This window comes from Theropithecus gelada, chromosome 2, assembly GCF_003255815.1.
Source record: "Theropithecus gelada isolate Dixy chromosome 2, Tgel_1.0, whole genome shotgun sequence".
Lineage (NCBI taxonomy): Eukaryota > Metazoa > Chordata > Mammalia > Primates > Cercopithecidae > Theropithecus > Theropithecus gelada.
Genome location: NC_037669.1, coordinates 35,183,586 through 35,208,742, shown reverse-complemented (window position 1 = coordinate 35,208,742; position 25,157 = coordinate 35,183,586). Strand labels below are relative to the sequence as shown.

The window sequence follows — 25,157 nt, the reverse complement described above, 5'->3', positions numbered from 1 at the left end:
ATTAAAAATGTTTGTACAGTCAGATATATACTTACAGAACTTTCCACCCTTCATCATCTATTTCCCTTCTAGAGTCTCAGGGAAAGTTTTTAGCAACTGACTGCCAAAGTCTATGGCACAAGAATAAACAAACCAGCATTCCCTTTCTTTATATTAGACATTTACTGTTTCCTTAATAATCAGTTTTTCCTTCTTAGTTAAAATCGAGTCCAGGATGGTATTTGCATATGGGGAAATGTTACAAGAAAGAAGGAAACCAACACATTGGTTCCAACTATGTGAAATGAATACATATAAATTAACAGCCATTAGAAGATCATTTGGAGAAAGTAAATAGTTGTATCTTCAATAGCAGTTTGAGGTATCAAGAAATCAAGACATTAAAACTGCGACTAAGTAACTAAGTAGTCCTTATTATATTTACATACGTACACAGAGACAACTTTATCCAATTGAAGTCTACTTCAGTGTCATCATTAGCTCAGCCAGATGTAATAGCTGAATCCCTGAGACTCATGTAAAGCAGACTAAGATTAAAGGAAAGGAAAAAGATAATTCATGTGCTATTTTTAGTCTCATCAATATATATCCAGAAATATCAAATATTTTAATTGGGGGTTTTATGAGCTCCTACGTTTCTCAAAATGCAACTAAAACTAATCTGCACCTAGCATTTTTGTTAAATATGCATTTTCCTCATCCTCACAAAAGCTTATTCCAATTACAAGAACTAAAGCCTGAAGCCTGACACTCTAAAGGAATCCTAAATTTTAAGAACTATGGCGGGTTGGGCATGGTGACTCAGGCCTGTAATCCCAACATTTTGGGAGGCTGAGGCAGGCGGATCACCCGAGGTCAGGAGTTCGAGACCAGCTTGGCCAACATGGTGAAACCCAGTCTCCACTAAAAATACAAAAATTAGCCGGGCATTGTGGTGCGCCCCTATAGACCTAGCTACTCAGGAGGCTGAGGCAGGAGAATCACTTGAACCTGGGAGGCGGAGGCTGCAGTGAGCCAAGATAGCGCCATTGCACTCCAGGCTGGGTGACAAGAGCAAGACTCCATCTCAGAAAAAAAAAAAGAAGAAGAAGAACTATAGCATTCTTATGAAATACTTTAAGAGATCCATGAATCCCCAAATCCTGAATTTATGAGAGTTTTTCTGGGAAAAGCATTTATGGCTGTCATGAGATTCTTCACGGGTTCATGACTCCCAAAAAGTCAATGGAACCAGAAATTTTAAATGGTTCTCCCATGAACATACTTTCCCACCATTGATGTAGACAATACAGTAAGTTTTGAATCATCCAACATGCTTTGGTTTATTTGGTTAAAAACTAAACCCCTCTTCTTAACTTTTCTTGAATAGCTAGCTAGCTTTTTAATAGCTAGCTTTCAATGTATACTTAGCAAACAATTCTTTTTTAATTTTTGGCTCAAATAAGATTTATTCATGGAATAAACTATCTGAAAGAGCTAATTGCCACACCAATTGATCAAATTCACAATTTTATTTGACATTAGCAGGCCTGGGATTTTCTATAATGTAAGCCCTGGGATGTTTAATAATGTAAGATGTGAGTTGTGCCTATAGTCTTTTTACAGCAGATCTAAAAATGTTTCCTTGATAGGTATCTTCAAATATAAAAGTCACCCAGAAAAATCAGTCATACTCTATACAGAAACTAGGCAGTAACTTTTGTCACTGAGGACATCAGAAGAGTTTGTATCTTAAGAATGGCAATTCTTAGATGGCAGATGTCTTTGGTACAACCATATCTATAGCAAAGGGAACAATCAAGTTCTATTCTAAGCTACATTGAGATTGTGGACTTTAAACTTGATCGTTGTGCTGTAATGGGAGTAACTCTGCAGCTGGGTGAGAGGACATATTTTGCATTTGAAAACCAGAGAACAGATGGTGATAGACTGAAAAAATTGAACCACAATATTTTACAGTTCTTACCATTAAGTGATAGTTTATCTTCCCCTACCCCTTGGATCTTAGTAGTCTAATAATCTGATTTGACTGACAGAATGTAGCCAATTCTGGAGTCTGGGCCACAGTTTCCAGATTCATCACCTCTTGGAACACTACTGCTGCCATGTAAAAAAGCAGCTAAACTACTGAATAAGAGGTAACATGGAGAGATAGAGAGAGACCAGGTCAACGGCCAGCATTAAGGACCAAGACATGTAAATAAGGCCATCTTAGACTCTCGATCCATGACTAAGAGGGAGCAGGACTACAACCATATGAATGGTCTCTGGCAAGACCAACAGAAGAATTACTCAGTTGATTGCAGTCAACACAGAAAATCATGAGAAATACTAAATTATTACCACTGTAAGACACTAAATGTTGGAGTGTTTTATTACATAGCAATAAGTAATGCATGTTGAAACTTGGCCAGAGATTTTATAGAAGTACGAATAAAGACATAGAAATCACTAGACTATATTTTGTAGATAACATCTTATTGTGGTAGACAAGAAGATGTGCTACCTAGACCTCCTTCAAGGAATGACTTGCTTGCCCAGCTATGGAGAATGCAGCTAACACACAGCCTCAACTGTTAGCTCCTTTAGGTTTTATATCTCGGGTGCCAAGAATTGCCTCTCCCAAGATCGTGCCATATTTAGTGAGTAAGTGAGGTGAGGATAGAGAGTCCCAGCAATTTCAGTCCAAATGGTGACATACTTATGTGCAATTCTTCCTCAAGAGCTCTCCACTAGGTTGGTCAAGCCTTCTTAATAAATTAATAGAAATGGTTGTGCTAGGGACAGTTTCCTTGGGGTTGTAGGTTACAATGGGAAGCATTAGCCCATGTAAATAAGCTGTCCTAGGCAATCTTCTAGGTTCATTCTGATGAAGATTCCCATCATTATGTTTCCTGAAGACTGTTACTGTCAGTTATGGGGAAGTAATGAGCTATGTCTGTTATCAGTAGTGACTCTACCATGTTCCTGATGGTCAAGCTAAGTCTGTGCTCACCACTTACCTAGCCTCTCTGGACTTTTTAACTTCTTATAAAAGTACAGGATAGACATAACAAATCAGACCCTGTCTTGACACTTCCATTGATTTGTTTTAAAAACTAGATTAGTTCATCTTATTATTATAATGATATTAAACTACATACCCAATGTTTTTCAAATAATGTAATGTTCACAATGACTCATCAAGATGAATATAATATCCCAGGTTAAAAAAAAAAAAAGCTGAAGTTTAGTTACTCAAGGTCATATAGGTAGTAAATGGATGATTTAATCCTAAATCTTGATGACTCTTAAGTTCATGTTTTTTCTGCGGGTTCACCGTCTCTTATGGAGCTAAGCATTGATTGAAATAGAATGGAATAAAACACAACTGTTTGAAGGGTCATGGTCTAAATTCCTACCATGCATAATTTTGTTTGACGTAACTAAGTAAGAAACAGAGTATGCCAGAAATTAAAGGGAAAAAAAAGAAATAATTAAAATAATCAACTCCACGGAGGAAGAAGGAAGGAGTGGTGACCACATAAAAGGCTGGATAGAAGCCCAGGAAGTCATAAAATTTGAAGAGAATGAACATGAGGTTCTCAAAACTCCGACATGTAAGAATTTGCCTCCACCTCCTGAAACTTCAAAGAGGTTAATTTTAAGAATAAGAATTTTAAAAATAAGAAGTATGATTTTCACAGTATTGAGTGGATTTAAAGAATTCATTATCCCATAGAGATAGTACTCGCTAAAAACACAAAGGGTTATAAGAAATTTGTAAATTGTTTCATCAGCACCAGACCCTTAATGGTTTGGTAAGAAAACCAAGAAAATTTGGGGTTGGGGTGGAAAGAATAACCCATGATGCTGAGATCCCAAAGCCCTTCTGTGGTCCTCTGCCAGGCGCAGAGTTCTAGGTGGGCTGACTCTCATCCTACCCTAGTTTAACACTTCTTATATGCATTTGCTTGCTTCTCAGAGAAAGAAGATGCTGTGCTGGCAAAATCTGTCTATACAAGGCCTTGGATTCAGTTTCCCAAAACTGAACATAATCCACCTTATTTCTCCCTTAACGACAAAGCTTGTGTCTTTGTCTTGAGGTCACCTGAATGGTGTGGAATGGGGTAGTGGTATGTCAGGGGCAGCTGAGCCCCTTGTCTCCTGGAGCAGATTTGCTGTAAACCCAGAGGTGCCTCTTACTTGGGCCTAACCCCCAGATTTCTTGAATACAAACCTCATCTCTGCCCCTAAATTGTTCCTGTGGTAAAGAGGGTTAAATTTTTCATTTCCCTCTATCATCGGTAGTTCAATACATTTTTACTCTCTCTTCATCTCCTGCCCGTTCCCTCTAGGGCTAAAGGCTTGAAGTTTAAGTCTCTCTTGAAGAAACGGCCATGCTTCATTTAATCCTGCTGCAGCCAGACTGCTGTGGATGTCATGCTTCTGATGAGACATTAAATCAAGGTAAACATTAATCCCCCAGGCTGGAGCATCTATGAAGAGAAGAAAAATGTGTCTTCACCTCACAGGAAACACTGCAGCCAATCTAGGCCCTCTATGTTGCCTCCAGACCTCACACACTTGGAGTTAATTAGAAAACTCTCCCTCTGGAATATATTATAAGCTGTGTTTAATTTGGTGGAGAAAATATTCTCACAAATCTTGCTGAATAAAAATGCTTCTGAGGAGTAAAAAATAAGAAAACATAAATAAATTTGTGCATCAAAGCAAAGTACTTCTGCTGTCAACAAAGAAGGCAAATATAATCTATATTTCTGCATGACCTAGGTGCAATACATTAAGATGCAGATTACATGAGCAATAATGTAATCCAGTTAAATCACCCCAAAAGAGCAAAGTAATTTGAGAAAAGGTCAAGAAGGCACCAGCTCAGTATCTCCATTTCAGACTATATGCCCCTAAATGTTTTCTTTTTTTTCATTTTTCAGACTTAAATCTAATTCACCTGAAATTTTGATGTTAGGTAAGGATATAATTTCATTTTCTTTTAAACTAATTTTACCAACAAAATTTATTGCATAATTCTTTTTTTAAACACATATATAAAACATATATGTTACCTGCATCTAGGCTGTTCTCGTTGATCCCTGCATCAGGACCACACTGATTTGATTATTGTAGGTTACTTTATGTTTTAATATCTTACAGGACCAGTGTTTTTAAAATATTCATGTTATTCTTTCCCATATATTATTCCAGTTACAAATTCACTTTGTTAAGTTCAAGAAAATAAATCACAATGAGGTTTCCATTGAAATTAAATTAACTTGGGGAGGAATTGACATACCCTTTAGAAATACATCTACACTAGGCAGTCCTTTCTTAAAATGTTTCTCATTCAACATATGTGAAGGACTCCATCTATATAAGTCAAAACTCATTGGTTACCAGTAACAGAAACTCAATTTAAATGATCTTTAAAAGAGGGAAGCACTATGTACAAGAATTAACTCCAAATTGATCATGATTCTACATGTGAAATCTAAAACTATAAAGAAAAAAATTCTAACTCTATGTGCTTGAATTTAGTAAAGATTTTTTAGACAGACAGGATACAAAAACCAAAACCTATAAAATAAGATAAATAGGACTTCAAAATTAAAAACTTCTGCTCTTTGAAAGACACTGCTAAGAAAATGAAAAGACAAGTCACGGACTAAGAGCAAATATTTGCAAAACATAAATTTTATAAAAGACTTGTGTCCAGAATATGTAAAGTATTCTCACAATGTAATAATGGGAAAGAAAACACACAATAAAAAACTAGCAAAAGATTTGATCAGACACATCAGTAAAGATATGTGGATGGCAAATAAGCATATGAAAAGATGTTTAACACCATTTTTCACTGAAACCAAAATAAGATATCATTGCATACCTATTAGAATTATTCATTTTTTAAAAACACGAAACCACCAAATACTGGTGAGAAAGAAGAGCAATGGGAATTACTGCTGGCAGAAATGCAAAACGGTACAGCCACTTTGGGATACAGTTTGGAAATTTCTTATAACATTAAAAGTATGTTTACTGTATAACCCAGCAATCCTACTCTTAGATATTTACCCAAGGGAAATGGAAATGTGATCACACAAAAATCTGTATGCAATTATTTACTGTGGTTTTCTTCATAACTACCAAAATCTGGAAACAATACAAATGCCCATGAACTGGTGAATGCATAAACACACTGTGGTATAGCCACGCAATGAAATATGGCTTAGCAATAAAAAGGAACAAAATACTGATACTAGTAACAACACAGATAGATCTCAGATGCATTATGCTAAGTGATAAAAGTGATATACTCCAAAGGGTATATACTTTGTGTTTCCATTTACAGAACATTCAGTAAAAGGCAAAATTACAGGAACAGAAAAACAGATTAGTGTTTGCCAGTGGATAGAGCAGGAGAAGGGGATAAATAACAGAGGGGCATGAGGGAACTTTCTGGGATGACAGAAGTAACCCATGTCTTGATTCAGGTAGTAGTTACGCAACCTTTATGCACTGATCAAAATTCACAGGACTAGTCACCTTAATGGAGTAAATTTTACTGCATGTAAATAGATCTCAAAAAAAAAAAAAACAAAAAACAAACAAACAAAAAACCCCATCCTACAAGGGGCAGAGGTATATATTGGCTCATCTGTTTGAAAACTTTGGGTATTTTCTGGTTTCAGGCACATCTGAGGCCGAGTGCATAAACACATTCTTAGTCACGTGTTCTACTCTTGCCCTTTTATCCTTCATGTTGGCTTATTCTTTCCAGGTAATGGTGTCCATCATTACTTCCTGCTTGCAATGAGCTCTACAGTTCATAAACTCAGAAAAAGATCCTCTCTTTCTTCATGCAACAATAGCAGTTTCCCTCAAAGGGCATTGATAAACCCTGCTTAGATCTCATACCTCCCTCTACACAATCAATATCCGGGCCCTGGAGAAAGAGATACTCTGACTGGCCACCTTGAGTCTTTTGCCCACGCCGGTGGCAGGAGGGACGGCCACATCGGAATCACTTGGTGCAGCAGAGAAGCAAATTCCAAAAGGAAGGAGAGCCAAGCAGACAAAATAACAGATGTCCTGACATCCTCATTCTTGATTACTGCATATCATGGTCTGTCTGCTGCTCTTGTTGCTCAACAATACCCAGCCAGGGCTCTTCCTTCAAGCTGTGTTCCAAGGAATCTTTACAGCATGTTTTCCAGATTTCCATCTTGCAATTTTACGCTTTCACTTAAATATAGCAGCTTCTATGGATACTTCTCTTAACCTCCTGTTTTTTCCACAGGAGCCCAACCCAGTGTGTTTGGGTTGAATCAACTCTCCCATGCTGAGAGACTGGAATGCATTTGACTCTTCAGTGGATGATTCCATCTGCCTCTTTGGTGATACTAGTCCTAGGAAGTAACACTGCTGCCCACATTTGCCTGGTTCTTAGTTGACTCCCTCAGCAGGTGCCCTGACACAGCAGCAAGAGGACAGGACAAACAAGGGAGCTGGACTGACTTGAATTATTAATCTCTACTTACCAGCCTAACCCATGTACAATGTTGCTATAGCTCTCATTGAATTGCAGAGACTGATCACACTGTCTGAATTTTTTAGTCCCCTCAGGAAGCAAACACTTGTATTTTTTAAATGAATCCTAAGAACCTATCTAGTAAACAGTTTAATTTTACAAATAAAATAACAGAAGCCCTGAGAGCTTTTGGCCGAAGAGCTGAAACTAAAACCTTAGCCTCTTATCTACTTACTGGTGCCCTTGACACTGTTTTCTGATGCTTCTCTTTTTCTCAGATTTCCTTCTGGTTAGTGATTTGTCTATAAATATTTCTACCACTAATGAGTATAAGTGTTTTTGGAATGCAAGTAAGTCAAGGTCACCATCTATTTGGTAGTAGATTGTTGTCAGAGACGATAGAGAGCTTAGTGAGGTTTGGATTCAGAAAGGTTCAAATTTGAGTCCTGGTTTCAAAAGTATTAGCTGGGTGACCTTGGCAACTTACTCAGAATTTCCTCACCTATTAAATGTGGATAATAATAGTATCTCTTTCAGAGGGATATTGTGCAGAATAAATCAGATTTCGAAAACATTTAGCAAAATAGCTAGTAGTCTTTACTCAGCAAAGACAGCTAGTAGTCTTGTCTTAGCTGTTTTATTAGGTTGCCTCTTTGGTCTATACTTTTGCAGTCGTCAAAAGAAAGGATTTAGGAAAGGAAACCAGAACAGAGAACTTTGCAAACAGAAGAACCAGCAGTATTGAAAGAGGGATTTCATTTAATGCTGCTTAAGAAAATATATATATTTTTTTAATGAAAATACCCCATATTGCTGTAAAGGACTTTAAGAACAAGGAAAGGAGGATGGTAGTTTCAGGATAAGAAAAGCAACCTTCGAGATTTTGCAAGCTAATGTTGAAATTTGCATCAGTATCTTGATCTCTTAAAACGCTGTGTGGAAAGGAGGTTGAGTTAGATTTGGGGCAGCAAAAGGATAGGGTAGAACAGGAAAGACTAATTAAAATGAGACTGTAGTAGAAGGAATATAAATATACTTAGATAAGGTAAGAAATAGGAATTGTGAAAGCATCCTGGGTTCAGGCAGGGAAAGGATCAAGTTTAGGAGATCAGCTGGGCAGGTTGATATAGTTCAAGACAATGGAGGATCCAGTTGCAATAACAAGTAGTAAGGATCAGGAAATACTTTAAGAATCTGAATCCCACTCTAAGGAGATGCGACAATAAGACATTGGATCATAAATGGGAATTACTGACAAGGGGCTTATCTTCTAAGAAATGAATTCACCATTGCCACTGAGGCAAGGATTTCACACATTTCCTGTACAGGACTAGGACTGAAGCCAGAGTACTGCAAAGTATACAGCAGGACCGTGCGGGGAGATTTTAGGCCAGAATGAAGAAACAGCACCCTGTTTGTGAAGGAGGCTCTTCACAGTATTTACAGGCTTTCACAATCCATATAACTTGAAACATACATAAAAAAAAAAAGGGAAACATGAGTGCAGAATTTACAGAGGTATTTTGGTACATGTGCCCAGAGGCATTTAAAAATCCAGCCTTGGTTTTCAAAATCAAGAAAATAAACAGAATACATTAAAGATAAAGATGGTATCATATTGAAAACCTAGCTGATATATTTGTAATTTTTTTTCAAGATTACTCTAATGCCCCTTAGTTGCAGGTTTCATCAAATAGGAAGTATATTTTCAAGTAACTTCAGTTATTCTATGGAATTTAGAGCTAGAAAGTTCTACAGTCAAATACTGTGGAAATTTCAAATTTGTAAGGATGAAAAAGTCTTCTGAAAGGGATGTCTTGGTTTCTTGATACAGCAGAGCATCCATGTGGCGGGCAGGGAGTGGGGAGTAGGGTAGAAGCATGTAGACAATGTTAGGGTGTGGGAACAACTAAAGGAATATTGAGGGACCAAGTTTAATCAGTAAGGCCCATCCGTAGTTACAGAAATCATCTAGTGGTTTCCTAACTGTGATTTATACAGATCCCTAAAACTCTGGAGTCCAAGAAAGCTTAGTCAGAAGCCTCTATATTCATTTCAACCAAAGTGACTCTGCATTTCTTCTCTCTCTCTTTTTTTTTTTTTAAATTTAGCACCGTTTATTGAGCAATCTCAGCTGTTGTTGTAGCTGCTCTGTGTCAGCCTGTTCTTAAAACATAAAATGCTCTTTTAATTATCTTGTCCAGGACAGAAGGATCTTCCAGGTAGCACACCAACAGAACAAGAGACTCTAATGACACCAGCTTCAAGGATAGTGCCATCCGGAGAGGGAGAGGGTCATGGCACTTTCAACCACACCTTCCAGAGGCTTTGAAAAGGAGCCCTTGGGGGCCCAGTCTGCCTGGCATTTTGATGCTGTCAGTGTGAGTTTTGTATTTCACAATGGTGTTGGGAGATAGGTTAAGCACTCGCCAAAGTGTATTCCGGATTTGGGCTGTGGTTGCTTGGTCACTGGCAGTCTTTTCCATATTGAAATAATGTCCTCTTGAAAGTGAAGAGAGACCACAGCCCCACAGATCTCCTCCCCAACCATGAACTGTTCCCCTATCATGGCCAAATGAGATTCTCCCAGCAATGGGAGATCAAGCCCTCGGCAGCCAAATAATCCTCTTGTCACCATTTTTATTTGCATTATCCTCCCACGTGGGTTTAATTCCTTCTTTGAAGAGATGGAAGTCACTGTGGCCTGTCAGATCCTTTGGACATATCATGTGGCTATAAAACCTCCAGAACTGCTCCACAGAGGCAAAGGCACCAATCTGTTTGATAATTCTGTTCATAACTCTGTGAGCTGGTGGGACAGCCAGAGGTTCTCCTGGAGTACCAGAAAGTATAGTTGTACTGGAGGGGATGCTCTGCTTGTCCAGGGACAACAGCCTTCCTCTTGTTACTGCTCTTATTCTTGTCCCATTCTGTTTTTTTCTTTCTCAGTATCTTTCTGTGTGCTGCTTTCTTCATTCTGATCATGGTCCTCATTGTCATCACCTTTCAAAGCATCAAACTTGTTGTTCATCCTCTTGCCACTACTATCGCCACTGCCTCACTTCTGCTTTTCCTACGGGCTATAAATTGAGTTTCCATAGAACATTCTGTTTGAGACAAAGGACTCCAATATTTATGTCAGAAAAACCGAAAAGGATATTGAAATGGACAAAAATAGACTACTTGCCATTCTGTAAAGCACCTCTTTCCATTTATTTCATTCAGAGAAGTCCACACCTTTTATTGCCTTTAAGGTATTTTACAACTCTGTAAGTAATGCAAATGATTCTTGCCCATAGAAAAGCAAATGATTTTTACTTCTGGTAAAATGTTGCCTAATGGATATTGACCAGTTTGCATGTGTCCGTAAACTTACTTCTTATTACCTAGATATGTGTGGTGTTTAAATCATTTTGGGAACTGGTTGTCACATCTTACTGATTTTCTCATTTATTAATTAGTTAAATAAAAGCCTTTTCCAAAAGAATGAAACCACACACTTATCTCTTGCTATATACAAAGAATGGTGTAGAGACTTAAATCTAAGACCTCAAACTATTAAACTACTAAAAGTAAACACTAGGGAAACTCTCTAGGATATTGCAGTGGGCAAAGATTTCTTGAGTAATACCCTATGATCACAGGCAACCAATGCAAAAGTGGACAAATGGGATCACATCAAGTTAAAAAGCTTCTGCACAGCAAATGAAACAATCAAAGTGAAGAGACAATCTACAGAATGGGGGAAATGGAAGTAAAGAGAAAAGTCACAGAATGGGAGAAAATATTTGCAAACTACCCATCTGACAAGGGATTAATAGCCAGAATATATAAGGACCTCAAACAACTCTATAGGAAAAACAACTAATAATCTGATTTAAAGGGGGCAAAAGACTTGAATAGACATTTGTCAAAAGAAGACAAACAAATGGCAAACAGGTATATGAAAATGTGTTCCATATCAGTGTTCATCAGAGAAATGCAAATTAAAACTACAATGAAGTATCATCTCACTCAAGTTAAAACGGTTTTTATCCAAAAGTCAGGCAATGACAAATGCTGGCGAGGATGTGGAGAAAAGTGAACACTTGTACATTGTTGGTGGGAATATAAATTAATACAGCCACTATGGAGAACAGTTTGGAGCCTCTACAGAAAATTATAAATAGAACTACTATAAGACCCAGCAATCTCACTCCTAGGTATGTACCCAAAAGAAAGAAAATCAGTATATCAAAGAGATATCTGCACTCCCACATTTATTGAAGGACTACTCACAATAGCCAAGATTTAGAAGCAATCTAAGTGTCTATCAACAGATGAATGCCTAAAGAAAACGTGGTACATATGCACAATGGAGTACTATTTAGCCATCAAAAAGAATGAGATCCTGTCATTTGCAACAACATGGATGAAACTGCAGGTCACTATGTTAAGTGAAATAAACCAGGCATAGAAAGACAAACGTTGCATGTTCTCATTTATTTGTGGTAGCTAAAAGTTAAAATAATTGAACTCATGGAGACAACAGGTAGAAAGATGGTTACCAGAGGCTGGGAAGGGTAGTGGGGGTGGGGAGATAGTGGGGATGCTTAATGGGTACAAAAAAAATAGAAAGAGTGAATAAGACCTAGTATTTGCTGGCACAACAGGATGACTACAGTCAAAAATAATTTAATTGTCCATTTAAAAATAATTATAAGTGTATAACTGGATTATTTATAACACAAAAGATAAACACTTGAGGGGATGAATACCCCATTTACCCTGATGTGATTATTATGTATTACATGCCTGTATCAAAATACCTTATGTACCCCATAAATATATACAACTACTATGTACCAACAAAAATTAAAAATTAAAGCCTGCCTCACAGCCCTTAGAACCAACCCTGCTGACTCTGTGATCTTGAATATCTATAGCCTTCAGAACTATGAGACAATAAATTTCTGCTGTTTATACCTCCCAGTTTGTGGTACTTTGTTACAGCAGCCTTATGAAACAAATATAATTCTGAGGCAGTTGCAGTTGTCCTCAAGGAGATGGGCCCATGTCTGTGTATCAGGTAAGATGGCTCTCTCTGCTAAGAGCCTAAATATTGAAGAGAATTAGGGGTTACAGGGCCAGCATGGAATCAGTAGCTAGACAGCAACGGCCAATTAGTGTCAATTCAATGGAAAAGAAAGGAGGATAATCAGATATTTTATTACGTATATCCAAAGTACATTAAAATAATAAGAGGGTTGCCAACTGCTTCTAGGGTTCAGAATTATATTTCTGACAGTGGGAGGTCATTCAAGGTGGAATATGAGATAAGCCCTAAAAATCAGGCTCATCCAGCAGCCTTGTTCTCTTTAAGTCTAAAATGCTGTCAATAATGTGAGTTCCTGAAGTTTGAATGGTAATTCTCTGTGTACAAGAAAACAAAATTAAAATGCATGTTTTTTTTTTTAACTGTTCACTCTGAAAATGTGATCAAGTTTAGCTAAGTTTTCACGTGTAATGAAGAGTTACCATGTTTGCTCTCACAGAACCAATGTCCTTTATACACCCATATATGAGTCCTCCTCACACACCTTTCAAACAGAGAGAAGAGACAATGGAATTATTGAAATTATAGATTTTTTAAAAAATCAAGCGTGTATAAAAGTCCATGACATACAAAGAGCATACAATGATTTCTAAAGCTAGAAAATATTAAAAATAAGACAGGAAGACTTCAGATTGAAGCAATGAAAAATGTATTCAATCATCAAAAGTGTATGTATCAAGAAAGTACAAGAACCCTTTTATACATGTGAATAAAATGAATTGGGAAATGTTCCATCAGATTGTTAGCCAGATTGACTACACTGAACTATTATATTGTTACGTGAAAACTTCACACCATCCCTCTGGTCATCCCAGAATCTTGCTTTCCCATAGCAGTTCTCTACTATCAATAAGATGTGGCTACAACTGCCTTACATCAACCATGGTTAGTAGCACTGTGAAGGCAGCCATAAGGAGCATGCTATTCTGCCTTGTAAGTGAATATGAGGTGACTTTCTTGACTGTCCATTGCCATAACTGTGATTGCCAAATCTGTGTCACAATTCTACTATGTGGCATTCTTTTTTCCTTAAAAAAAAAAAAAAAAGAAGACACTCTAATGTTAACATCCTTTATCCATAGCTGAATAAATAATTGAGGTAGATATGTCTTTTGAAGGCAGGGGGACAAGTTTCTTCTCGGTATCTTTAAACATTCATAGTCCTATCCCCATCTTTAAAAAAATAATTAAACATATTTACTTGCCCATTTCTACCTCCTTTATCTTCCCTTATTCTTACTACTCAGTCAATAATGTTGTCAAAAGAGCATGAGACTGGGAATCAAAAACTCTAGATATAAGTCCAAACTCTTAAATTTTCTTGCTATTTGGAAGGCAAGTCTAAGAAAATTCTTTAACATTTTAGCATTCTTGCCTATGAAATGGAATGATTATCATCAACCCTGACTACCATACAAAGTTATTATGATAGGAGATTGCCAGAAAAAATACCTGATTGGACTTCAGTTAGAAAAACAAATGTATGATTGAGACATTAAATGTTTTACAATCCTGCCTGAGAGGAGTCTGTGAACAGGAGATAGGTGAACTGAATCTAATCTAAAAGGATCAGAAGCAGTCCAGGTAAGATTATAATGAGCAGAAAGTGCTGTCAGATTTTGAAATGTTAACATTTATGAGAATAAGATTGTGAGAATAAGATTGTAAGAATAAGATTATCTGAGGATAGTTTGAGGAGCATGCCATTTGCTCAGAACAAATAAAAGCTTTTGCCTATGCCCCTGTCCCTTTCTATTTCCCCAAGTCTCTCCTATTGAGCCAAACTCTATAGCTCTCTCTGATAATTTCAGACAAAACAACCTCACCTTTTCCCAACTGCCCAGAGCACAAACAATCTTATATAGTCCCCTAATTAACAGGTAATCGCATACTGTCTTGATTTCTATGCATTTTTATGTGTTAATGTTCAACGGCTTCTTAGTTAAAGGTGATTTATTCAAATCCATAGAGATAGGCACAGTGTTAGACATGTTAAGTGTTATTTCATCCATCTGCCTTTGCAGCTTATCCTACAATCCTTTCAGATTTACGCTCTTTCCTAAAGGTAGTCTTGTATTTTCTAAGAAAAGTCAATTTCCAGCCAGGCACAGTGGCTCACACCTGTAATCCCGGCACTTTGGGAGCCCAAGGTGGGCAGATCACAAGGTCAGGAGTTCGAGACCAGACTGACCAACATGGTGAAACACCATCTCTACTAAAAATACAAAAATTAGCCAGGCATGGTGGCATGTGCCTGTAATCCCAGCTACTCAGGAGGCTGAGGCAAGAGAATCGCTTGAACCCAGGAGGTGGAGGTTACAGTGAACCGAGATTGTGCCATTGCACTCCAGCCTGGGCAACAGATTGAGACTCTGTCTTAAAAAAAAAAAAAAAAAAAAAAAAAAAAAAGTCAGTTTTCTAAAATTTTCTTCTGAATGTTACTAAATTATTTTCAAAGGTATGCCTGTCTTTTCTTTTAAGACTTCAAAGTATTGTCATTTCCTTTGTGCTGAATATTCCTTCAGAGTCACCATGTTGCCTCCCACTTCCTGTACTTAAGCACTGGCTGAATCCTCTTCTCAAATATACAACTGATTTGGCTTGATGTCTGCAACTGTTTTACTTGGATTTCTATGAACTTCTACTGTGCTAAAATGGCCCATTCCCGGCTTTCTGACACTCTGAACAGATGGAATTCATATATACTATAGCCAGCACTCTACTCACACTGCCTCTTTTCTCAACCACACTTCACTTGTAGAGACTACACGTACAATTCCCATTCCCACCGCCTCATTACTTCCACCTTCTTTTCTTGTGTTACAAGTTTTTAACCAGGTATAAGTGGAAGCTGAACAACGAGAACACAAGGACACTGGGAGAGAAACAATACACACTGGGGCCTGTATGGGGTGGGGTGCGGAGGGAGAGCATTAGGAAAAATAGCTCATGCATGCTGGGCTTAATACCTAGGTGATGGGTTGATAGGTTCAGGAAACTACCATGACACACGTTTACCTCTTTAACAAACCTGCACATCCTGCACATGTACCCCAGAACTTAAAAATAAAAATTAGAAAAAAAGAGAGAAGTCTTCACAACAATGTGAATATACTTAACGCTACTAAAATGTACACTTAAAAGTGTTTGAGATGGTAAATTTACGTGTTTTAAATGACAATTTTTAAAAAAAATATTTTTCAAAAAGAGACTGGTATTGATTGGGAAAAAGGAAAGAGAAAAGAGAAGACAGAATGATGGCTACCATAAAAAAGCAACAAATAGGTGTTGAAGGGGTCACCCAATTTTTTATCTGAAACAGAGCTAGCTTTTATGAATCAAGGGACAGACCATGAGAACTGAAAGTAAAGAAAAGGAAGATCTTCCTGGCCGGGCACGGTGGCTCATGCCTGTAGTCCCAGCACTTTGGGAGGCCGAGGCGGGCAGATCACGACGTCAGGAGATCGAGACCATCCTGGCTGACATGGTGAAACCCCGTTCTCTACTAAAAATACAAAAAAATTAGCCGGGCGAGGTGGCGGGCGCCTGTAGTCCCAGCTACTTGGGAGGCTGAGGCAGGAGAATGGAGTGAACCCGGGAGGTGGACCTTGCAGTGAGCTGAGATCGCGCCACTGCACTCCAGCCTGGGCGACAGAGCGAGACTCCATCTCAAAAAAAAAAAAAGAAAAAATAAAAAAAAAGAGAAAGAACTGGGTATATATGTAAAATGGTATACAAGCATTCAATCTAGATGACCAAACTCCAACCATTAAAAAAGGACCTTCAAAATGCTTTGTCAGCCATGTGCCTTGTCCTTATAGGGATGCATTAAAGCTAAAACTGTCTACATCTCAATGATTTGGGCCTATTCAGTCATTGACCTTTAGTTTTTTTTGTATTGGCAGTGACATTAAGGATTCTTCAAGATATTCACTTGAGGCTACCTGTGTTATTAGAAACCATCACAGTCAGAAAATTAGAATTCATTAACAGGAAGATAATGTGCTTGCTACTATGATATATGGGACTATATTTATCCTGTACAGTGTAACATATCTGTTTCATCAGTGCAGGAACAGGATGATCTTTCATCCGGATGAAATAGCCTTGAAAGCTTCGTCACCGCAGTGCAGCAAGAAGCTACTAAAATGGTTCTTCCTAGCCTCTTTCTGCTGATTAAAAAAAAAAAAAAAAAAAAAAAAAGACCGCACCACCTCCCAAGGGCTTCAATGCAGTTGCTATGGCAACACTATATCTGAGTCAGAACTATTAACAATCACCATGGCAACAAGTGTCTCACTTGCCATTTCCAGAAACTCATTGCGTTTGGACTAGAATCATCACACCATGAAAAAAGAGGTGGAGTTTTCCTCTCACTAGGAAACAGAAATACTTTCTCGAAATAACTTACCCCAAAAATGTTCTAAATAAAATTAAATTAAAGGACTTCTAAAGGAATCATGCTGTCATAAGTTGATTAATCCTTTTTCCTGAAATATTAAGTTTGATGAAAAAAATGACAAAATGTTAATTGATATGGTAGATTTATTTTTTCCCAATATGATAAAATCTTTGGTATGAATAACATTATCTCCTATTTTATAAATTCCAATAACTGTATGTTTTATCTGTCTTGCCTGGCCCTTTTTTTTCCTCTGCTTAATTTTCCTTCTTTCACTCTGTCAGACACCGTCCTGAATATTTAGCAGAATAGAATTCTTTAGAGATTTGCGAATCACACTTGTCAAGTTAGATGCAACGAAAAGCATCACACATATTTCTGGAATTGTACTAATAATGGGGTGTGTGGTGCTCTGTGGGAAGTAGTCATGGTGGAGCTTGAGGGCCCGTTTTATTTCCCTTCTTCCTTAAATACAAGATGGTAGAAATGGACAGTGTCGACTTTCATCCAGATTGTGACTTCCCCAAAGGACTGTACACTGGAGCAGAATTAAGACACTGCACCACCAGTCTCTAAGACCTACCGGCTCATCTTTGCTCTTGTGTCATCCTCCCTCCCTAGATGTTCCAAAGCACCTCTGCACCCCTTGATTCTAGCGCCCTCATCATACCATGTCTTGTCACACAGTGACATTTTCTTGTGATTTTTCTCCTGGATCAGAGTTTCTAGGACCAAGTAAGTTTGCCTAATAGTTTTCAGAATAGGTTCTCACATGCATTGACAATAAAAAGGTGCAAAAAGAAAACAAACCTTCATGGAACAAAAGCCAAATTAAATCAAACTACAGATTTATCTCTTTTTCTTTTCTTAGTATCTTGTTAGTGAAAACCAAGATTCTGTGTTCTTTAATGTCCTTTCTTCTGCCAGAGCTCACCCCTAGCAGCATGAAGGCAGGCTCCAGAACAAGCAAACTTCAGTGCAGAGAACACCACTTCAGCAGTAATGGGAAAAGGGAAACATAGATGACCTTTCATTTCACTGTGAACCTAGGTTATTGGACTCTTCCTGTCTAGTATTTATTTCAAATAGAAGTAGGCGATGGGGAGAAGTGGACACAAGTAATGTGTCTCACTGATCCAGTGTAAAAAGAAGTCCTTACAGAAAGGCTCTCCAACTTGCTATTGAGAGACAAAAATGATTCCAATGTCAGGATGGTATTATACAGAGATCTGGGGGCTCTCCTGCAGGCCAAGGCAAACAGTCATTCAGAAAAAAAGAAAACATGGGAGGGGTCTCATTTTATAAAGAACCCAAGTCTGAGTCTCCCACAGTGCTGCCCTGTCCCTGAACTACCCAAGAAAATGTGAACTACATTTTCTCCAGAAGCTGGAAGTGACATTGAAATGCTCACATGTACAAAGTTTTCTCTGAAATTCTATAATTTATCTACAAGCTGCTTACTTGTTGACTTTTCAGTAAATGTTTTTCCATGTCTTGAATGAAATCAAACTGATGGATTTCATTTTTCCAGAGGTCCCTCTGGGGAGAAGAAAAACTGGGGGCTTCATGACATGATGTGGATACTCCAGGTAAAGTGTATACCTACTTAGTAACCAGTGTAAAGCACTTCAGCTGAGACCCTCATGCTCTGATGGGCATTTGCCATGGCTATTTGTGTACCAAACTGTAAGTAAATAGCAGCAGCATTAGGTTTGGATTCAAATCCTTCTCCCTCCCTTTACTAGCTGTGAGACAATAAGTAAGTGACTTGATCACACTGTACCACATATTTTCATCTGTGAGATATCACTAACAATAATACTTAGTTCATAGACTTATTTTGATGATTACATCAACTAGTATATATGAAGCACCTAGAACAGTGCCTGACACTCAAAAAACACTATTGTTACATTACTGTTGGATTCAATTTGGCTATACGCTTCTTACTTGCAACTCAGAGAAATATAAAAATTTTTTTGTTTTAATGATTGCGTGTTAATTTTATATGTTCATCTCTTCACTCATTTGGCAAACATTTAACTCTGAAAAGCAGAGACAAGGCATAGTCCTTGCCTTGTAGCAGTTATAATTTACTAATGTTAAAAGGACTAGCAAAGAAGGGAAAGCATTGCAAATGATATTTCAGTTTGAAAACCAAAAAAGGGATTTTTCTCAAATGGGTTCAGTGACCAGGCATTTATTTTCTAGCGTGATCTGCTCTCCTTCTCTACCACCACTTTTAATAGGTAAATATACCCAGAGGCTTTTGTATTCCATTTGTGAAGCAATAGTATAGATTGTCCCAATACTGCCATTAAAATTGCCCAGTATAAAGTGTGTGTTACTCTTGGCTATAAAAATAAAAGTTCCCTATAGACTGGAACTCGGCAAACATTGTTTGATTAAGTTGGGCTTTTTATTTCATGCTCAGAGGAAGGCAACATGCCCTAGTGAATCAAGCTGTTTTGAAGCTGGATGAGACTTCCCATTCCAACTCTGACTTTAAGAGATATATGTGGAAGTTTCGTTGGTTTCTCCCCATTTGAAAACAAAGGAGAGTAGTTTGTCTCCTATATTTTATTATGATGAAGGTAGTAAAAGGTTTAAATGTTATCATGAACCCTACCTTTTTCATTTTTTGCTTTCATTTTATTTTTTATTTCCAACTTTGATTTTAAGTGCATGTGCAGGGTGTGCAGGTTTGTTATATAGAAAAACGTGTGTTATGATGGTATGCTGCACAGATCATCCCATCACCTAGGTATTAAGCCCAGCATCCATTAGCTATTCTTCCTGATCCTCTCCTTCCTCCCACACCCCTGACAGTTCCCAGTGTGTGTTGCTCCCCCTCGTGTGTCCATGTGTTTGCATCATTTAGCTCCCACTTTTAAGTGAGAATATGCTGTGTTTGGTTTGCTGTTTCTGCATTAGTTTGCTGAGGATAATGGCCTCCAGCTCCATGTTCCTGCAAAGAACATGATCTCCTTCCTTTTTATGGCTGCATAATATTCCATGGTGTATTTGTACCACATTTTTTTTATCCAGTCTGTCATTGATGGGCATTTAGGTTGATACCATGTATTTGCTATTGTGAATAGTGCTGCAATGAACCATACATGTGCATGTGTCTTTATAATAGAATGATATATATTTCTTTGCATATATACCTAGTAATGGGATTTCTGGGTCAAATGGTATTTCTGTCTCTAGGTCTTTGAGAAATCACCACACTGTCTTCCACAATGATTGAACTAATATATACTTCCACTAACAGGGTGAAGGCTTTCCTTGTTCTCCACAACCTTGCCAGCATCTGGAATTTTTTGACTTTTTAATAATTGCCGTTCTGACTTGTGTGACATGGTATCTCACACTGGTTTTATTTCTCTAATGATCAGTAATGTTGAGCTTTTCTCATATATTTCTTGGCCATATGTATGTCTTCTTTTGAGAAATGTCTGTTCATGTCCTTTGTCCACTTTTTAATGTTTTTTTCTTGTAAATGCATTTAAGTTCCTTATAGATGTTGGATATTAGACCTTTGTCAGATGCATAGATTGCAAAAACTTTCTCCCATTCTATATGTTGTCTGTTTACTCTGTTGATAGTTTCTTTTGCTGTGCAGAAGCTTTTTAGTTTAATTAGATCCCATTTGTCAACTTTTACTTTTGTTGCATTTGCTTTCAGCATCTTCATCATGAAATCTTTGCCATGCCTATGTCCTGAATGGTACTGCCTGGATTTCCTTCCAGTGTTTTTACAGTTTTGGGTTTTAAATTTAAGTCTTTGATCTACCTTGAGTTAATTTTTGTATACAGTGTCAGGGAGGGGTCCAGTTTCAGTTTTCTGTGAATGGCTAGCCAGTTCTCCCAGCATCATTTATTAAACAAGGAATCTTTCCCCATTGCTTTTGTCAGGTTTGTTGAAAATCAGATGGTTGTAGGTGTACAGTCTTATTTCTGGGTTCTCTATTCTGAATCCTAATTCTTTCTCATGCTGTCTCAGAATGTTAACCTGGAAAAATACCGGTTTTACTGCTTTCTTATTCCACAGAATAAAAGCAAGCAAATATAATTAATTTAGCTGATTTAGCCACGTGCAAATAGATCTAGTAAATATCAGAGATTAGACTTTTCAGCAAGTGGCCCTTCTAAAAGGATTCAGACATGCTTGGCCACAAGAAAGAATAAGTGAATAGAGAGGAGTGCTCCTCTCCTGAGCTCCAGTTCAAACATTTTGTTTTGTTATTTGTATATCACTATCAATTTTTCACAAATTTCCTCCTCACGGCAATTTACAACTTTAGGAAGGAAATTGCTTTGTGATACACTTGACTTCCATTGCTGCTTTCAAGGAAACTAATAGAAAACAGCACACAGATGTTTCTCTTCTCTTTGCCACTTGCCTGCATGAGCGCGCGCGCACACACACACACACACACACCCCTATGGCTAAAGTCAGCCCAAGTCCTCTTTGGCAGAGGCCATCCTGGATAAAATCAGCTGGACCACTGGCCTTAAGAAGCAGTGACACCATCTAGGTCTACTCTGAGCTGTGAAATCAGCTGGTTACTGAAAGTGAAGAGTAATTCTCAAAGAAAACAATTCTATTTTCTCTACAAAGTCTTCTCATCCATCTTCTTTTCTTTTTTTTTTTTTTAAGAGGATGTCTCGCTCTGTTGCTGAGGCAAGGGTGCAGTGGCACAATCTTGGCTTACTACAGCCTCAACTTCCTGTGCTCAAGTGATCTCCCCACCTCAGCCTCCCAGGTAGCTGGGAGATAGCACTGTGAGCTATCCACAAGCATGTTCCACCATACCAGGAAATTTTTTGTAGAGATGGGTCTTGCTATGTTGCCCAGGCTGGTACCGAACTCCTAGGCTCAAGTGACCCTCTCACCTTGGCCTCCTAAAGTGCTGGATTACAGGCATGAGCCACCACATCCAGCCCCCATCTTCTTTCTCATAGAACTTTCTAGTTAGTCTGGCAATCTCTTCAAAGAAGTTATGTGCTTCTGTAGGCAGAAACAGTACCTTATGTTTGATTCCCTATAGCAGCTAAGACAAAAAATTTGTAAACCTAATTAAGAAATATTTTGATATTAGAGTTCTGGAAAGACAAAAAAAATTTAAAAACACAATTACTTTTGCACCAGCCTAACTCCCTGGTTGCTGCTTGGATATTGACAAGGAAAACCATTCTCCCTGGGCACAGTAGGTGCAGTTTTCTATGCAAACTTCCCTGATTATAGATTACATTTTGGGTATACATTAAATCAAGATTCCATTAGTGAGTTTATCTTATGTATTGGACCTTGTTTAGGCCAAAAAGTACAGATGGTTCAACTCCATCCTAATTAATCAAACTGTGAGAAGATGAAGTAGAGAAAGACCTAGAAACATGGGCAGAAACTATTTTGAGATCTTAAGATTACCCATATGACTTACACAGTCTGAATATTATAATTCTATATTCCAATTGACCTTCTTACCACCAAAGATCTACCCCAAACATGGTGGTTTCTCTGACCCTCTGCTCTGGTGATAAGTAGTTATTTGCAGCATTTTAGGTAGAAGTTAAAAACTGTATTAATTAAGGTTCTTTGGTTGCTAGCAACAGAAGCAAGCCTACTTAATTTGAGCAAGAATCATATTATTAGGAAGCTACGGGACAATGTACATGATCATAGAGAAGACTGAAGAAACCATCAAAAACCAGGTAGCTTCCAAAGTCTCAGCAGTATCTCCACGGACATCCTCTTTTAGAATGATTGGACTCTGCCTTTTGTTTTGTTTGTTTTTTAGGAGAGTGATTAGCTAAGTTTAGGGCACATGCTCATTGCTTGCCTGTCATGGAGCAGTAAGAAAGATAACCTGACGGAAAGAAACTCAGGGAAGCCCATACTTCCAAAGAGATGAGACAGGTACCTGAATTTGCCAAAACCAAGACTGTCCTCAATGCAGGGAGAAGATCCACTCCCTCCTACCCACAAAATAGCAAAAAGCTTCAAGAAATTCGGAAAAGGATATTGAGTGCCTACAAAAAATAAATATTTACTACCACCATCACTCTCCTTTACCTTCTGCTATAGAGGCATTATTGATTTATTCTCTCCAAGTCTGCTAACCCTTAATTTTAAAAGTGGGGAAATTATGTGTGTCTGCTGTTTAGAATCTTGCTAATAAACTTATCCCATCAGTTAGCCTAATTTTCCCAGGATATTGCACCCATAAAAGTTTCTAAAATAAAATTTCTGCCTATTCTTCTCTGTCTCTGTGCAGCACAGCATGTAGTCCAGGTACTCAGTTTAGCAACATTTTGCAACATTGATACTATCCCCACCTGATTTGCTGAGAAGATGAATATAAGCAAAATGACATTGGTGGCTTTTCATATTTTCCCAGCTTAACAAAGGAAGGATTCTGTAAAATTAACATACAGTTGGATTGGAATAAGCAGCTAAAGCAACTGGCTGTGCAAGGTTTATAATGTCTGAACTCCCACCAAGCTGCTATCATCTCTCCATATGTCTCCTGGTCATTGGGAGCCAAATTTAGGATTTATAAAAACTCAGGGCAATGCCTTTTCTGGTCATGGTACCTGTAAGTGAGCAAATGATTAAGATGACCTACTACTTACTAAATCAACATGTTTAGTAGCTGTCATCCAGAAAACATGCCAGAGCCAAGATAGTACTTGTGTTCATACAAGGCCTTAAAAGAAAGATTCTGCATGTCCATGTTCTGCTATTCCTCTCCAATATTTACACATTATACTATGACAACATAATGTATATTTACTCTGATTACTAGGTCATTTTCACTTCCCAGCTATTTGGCTGATAATTGCTATTCACTGTGTTCCTAAATGCTAAATGACGAACACGCTGGTGCTGATGGAAGTTGTATGTGCCATTTTAGCACTGTGCCAGGAAAAGAAGCTGGGCATAGGGTGCCAACTGCAAAGCCTTACATTGTACTGACCAAAGCATAGGCCCTCATTTATCCATTCAACATTTCAGAAGTTGTAGCTGCAGTTATCTATTTAAATCATTGAAATAATAATTTTTGTGATTTATTATACTGTTGGTTAGCCAACAAAGTCCAAAAGATACTGAATTATCTATGTTTTAATTGCTCCCCTACAATGAATATGGAATCCTGATCATTGCCCACTCCTTCTTCTTGGTTTTAAATTTATAAGCCAAAAATGTGGTTATCATTCATGTTGGTTTTAAATTACTTCAGATGTCTGTACCAGCTATAGGAACACACTGCTACCCTTTAGGATATGGCATTTCCTGCCCAGTAAAAACCCTTTGAAAAACTATGCCTCCTAAACTCCAATTTTAGATGCATCCTATCTGCAACTTTCAGGCCTAAGCAAAAAAAGGAAGAACATAAAAGCTGAGGATATCATGCCTGGCTTTGTTTCCTGAGGTTTGAGGTGAAGATCAGTAAGAGCGCTGGCATTACCTAATGAGTTTCATCCGTTCCGGTTTCAGGAGAATGTAAGTTCAGACATAGGTTTGCAGAGTCATGTGGAATAAAGAAGTCAGAGACTAAGGAGTTGAAGCAGAGAGATGAAATCAGGTTCTCTGTTAATAAGGCTCTATGCTCACTTGGTTTGCTATAGCCTTAATTTCCATTCAGAGTGTTTTATGGACAAGAGGACCAGCACATAAAGGCAGGCAGGAGAGAGAGGACCACAGCCAGGCTTGGTGTTCTGAAAGTTTGTTCAAAGTAGGCTACAGAATGAAAAATTAGACCCAGAGCTTGTCCCAGGGGTTTATAATTTAAATTAGGCAATCATTGCTGGGAGTTAATTACAGGTGTCCCATCAAAACCTACAGCAAAGTTTGGGAGTTTCTGATTATGGATATAGAGACACCTTGGAAGCAAGGAAAATATAAAATTTTTTAAAGGCACAAGAGAAATGAGAGACAGTAAATAATTGTTTTAAAAGAATGTGACGAATTCAAGAATAAGTGTTATGTTACCCATATATTTCGAAAAGTCAAAAAACAAGGAATGCCACTACTAGTGACAACAACAACAAAAGCTATTGTATAGCACCATTTTTTACAACTTCCTCATTTTGCCCATGCTTTCCACTTTTAAGTTAATTCTT

At 37.9% G+C, this 25,157-nt stretch overlaps 1 pseudogene; it reads right to left on the bottom strand.

Annotated features, from left to right (window-relative positions):
• Positions 1–9,624: 9,624 nt before the first annotated feature.
• On the bottom strand, positions 9,625–10,559 carry LOC112618979 (annotated as a pseudogene).
• Between the last annotated feature and the right edge of the window lie 14,598 nt (positions 10,560–25,157).